Here is a 3324-nt window from a genome sequence, read left to right on the forward strand (position 1 = left end):
TTTTTTTTTTTTTGGAGACAAAGAGAAAAAAATCATTTAAAATATTTAAAGTATACCAATAACTAAGAATATCATGTTATCTTTCAACAGAGAAAAAAAAAAGTTTAATCTTAGACCAGTGTATTCATTCCTTTTAATCTTAGTCCTGACCATACATAAAATGTTTTAAAGATTCTTTTTTACAACTTCAAAAAAAGTTACATTTTGATTTTGTCCTAAGGTTTTCATCTTTAGACAACCAGTCTTATTTTAGGACAAGATTACTTTTTTTTCTTAACAAAAATGTATTCCCATTCTTCATAACATTTTTACCAAAAACAACTACCTCATTTTCTTCACATACAGAGTTGTTTTCCTTATTATTTCCAGTAGTCTTAATTACATTTGTTAGAATTTTTAATGTTTTGAAGCCTTAATTTCTAGTAAAAACTACATAGTAATTGTGACCTGTTATACCAGAAATTTTTTAGATCAACAACTTTATGACTATATATTATAATTTTCAGAAACAGGTATTTTCTATAGTGCAATCTTTTAATGAAACTTGTTTACTAACAGACCCAAATTTATCTTTAGTTTTTTCTGTAATAATAAGATAAATGTAGACAAACCTATGTTTAGCAATCAGTGTTTTGATATTTTATCACATTTGGAAAAGACTTAGTTGTTCAATTAATTTAACTCAATTTATCATTTATCCTAACAAAACTTTAAAGTTGCAGGTTCTCAAAGATTTTGGAAGGTATTTAAAAGTATGCCTACAGAGTTAAGATGGCAGAGTAGTAAGTAGAATGACCCTATGCTTCCCTCATCCCTCAAACACAGCCAGATAAATATCAAATCATTCTGAACACTGAAGAAATTGATCTGAGAACTGAGAGAACAAACTTCACATCGAGAGGTAGATAAATAGCCACATCGTGGAAGGTAGGAGATTCAGAGAGTTGATTTGGGGGAGAAAATAATTTCTTGTACTATGGAACAGAGGGAGTCCTGATCACAAATAGAGGAGTGAGAGACAGAGATAGAGAGAGATAAAGACAGAGACAGAGAGAGACAGAGAGAGAGAGCAGCATGCAGGGGATCACACAAGAAAAACTCTTCCCCAAAACCATGCACTAGGAAAAGGAGAGCTGACTACCATAAGTTTTTATAAGCATCAGAGCTCAAAGTCTGAAGTTTTGGAGGTGCACACCATCACCAGGGCCCTGCCTGGTGGGCTTAATTGTAATCTTGTGGGGAAGAAGGGCAGTGGGCAGTGTGGTCTGAGGATCCCTTGGGTCACATGGAAAGAAAAAGTTCCCCTACTTGTAGTGCATTTGGGAGAGGTGGAACAGCCATTCCAGGGAAAAAGAGAGCTGGTGAGCACCAATGTACTGCCCTGCTCATCGGCATAGGAATAGAGACACGTGCTGAGAGCAGCAAACCTTGCTGCCAGCTTTTTGCTGTGCTTTACCATAAACTCTGAACTGCTGCATGGCTATGCAACTGCTTTTCTGGGACAAACCAGTACCAGCCACAGTGTGCTGAGACCCTACCCCAGAGGATCAGTGTGGTCCTGTGCCATAACATGTCCCTAAAATTTGGAGTTTTGAAACCCAGCAACACGCTTGAAATAAAACACAAGAGTGCAGTGTGACCTGGGAGGCAGACAGTTTAGACACAGACAGGGTGAAGGCAAGGATCTGCCAGAGGCCAGGGACACAAGAGAGCAGTTTAGTTTTCTGTAAGGGCTTCCTGAAGAGTGGCAGTTATGAACTCCCCACTCTGGGAATGAGAGAGAGGCAGACATCACACCATTCCCCTCACTCACCCATCAGCAATGACAGACTTCAGTGAGCAACACAGAGCCCCCAGTGGAGGCTGGAGCTGCTTACACCAAGCCCCAGCCCCCTGCACCCTGCAGGTGCATCTTCACAAGGGCAAATACACCTGAGAAACAGTGCCGCAGGCCTATCCCCCAGAAAACCAGCACAAACCCCTCACATGCACCAAGTCTACTGATCATAGAGTGCTGTAAGCTTTCAGCTGTAGGTGAAACAGGATCTAACTTCTTTTATTTTCTTTTAGACAGGTAGCATAAGCAGGGGTGTGCAGAGTACAGGGAGAGAGAGAATCTTAAGTAGGCTCCATGCCCAGCCTGAAGCCAGACACAGGGCTTGATCTTATGACATTGAGATCATGACCTGAGCTGAAGTCAAGAGTTAGGGGGGAGTTAAGATGGCGGAGGAGTAGGGGACCCCTTTTTCAGCCGGTCCCCTGAGTCGAGCTGGATAGGTACCAGACCAGCCTAAATAACCACGGAATCAGCCTGAGACGCAGGATGATGCATCTGGATCTCTACAAATGAACATCTCCAGCGCTGAGTATTGAGGTACGAAATAATGATTTTTATTATATTATGTTAGTCACCATACAGTACATCCCCAGTTTTTGATGTAAGGCTCGATGATTCATTAGTTGTGCATAACACCCAGTGCACCATGCAGTATGTGCCCTCCTTACTACCCATCACTGGTCTATCCCATTCCCCCACACCCCCCTCCCCTCTGTAGCCCTCAGTTTGTTTCTCATAGTCCATAGTCTCTCATGTTTCATTCCCCCCTTCTGATTACCCCCTTTCTTAATCCTTTCTTTCCCTACTGATCATTCTAGTTCTTATGTTCCATAGATGAGAGAAATCATATGATAGTTGTCTTTCTCTGCTTGACTTATTTCACTAAGCATTATCTCCTCAGTGCCGTCCATGTTGTAGCTAAATGTTTGAGAACTCATTCTTTCTGATTGCTGAGTAATATTCCGTATATATGGACCACAACTCTAATCCGATCATCTGTTGCAGGGCATCCTCGGCTCCTTCCCACGATTTAGCTCATTGTGGTTACTTGCTATATGAACATTGGGCGCATATGGCCCTTCTCTCTCTACGTCTGTATCTTTGGGCTAACCCAGTAGTGCAATGGCTGGATCATACGGTAGGCTCAATTTTTAACTTTTGAGGACCTCACACACGGTTTTCCAGATTGGCTGTACTGCTTGCATTCCCACCAACAATGTGAGAGGATCCTTTCTCCACATCCTCTCCAACATTTGTTGTTTCTTGCCTTGTCTATTTTTGCCATTCTAACTGGCGTAGGTGGTATCTCAGTGTGGTTTTGATTTGAATTTCCTTGATGGCTAATGATTTGAACATTTTTCATGTGTCTGTTAGCCATTTGTATGTCTTCATTGGAAAAGTGTCTGTTCATATCTTCTGCCCATTTTTGATTTGTTTATTTGTTTCTTGTGTGTATTGAGTTTGAGAAGTTCTTTGTAGATCTTGGA

This window comes from Ursus maritimus (genome assembly GCF_017311325.1).
Source record: "Ursus maritimus isolate PB19 chromosome X unlocalized genomic scaffold, ASM1731132v1 scaffold_X1, whole genome shotgun sequence".
Classification (NCBI taxonomy): domain Eukaryota; kingdom Metazoa; phylum Chordata; class Mammalia; order Carnivora; family Ursidae; genus Ursus; species Ursus maritimus.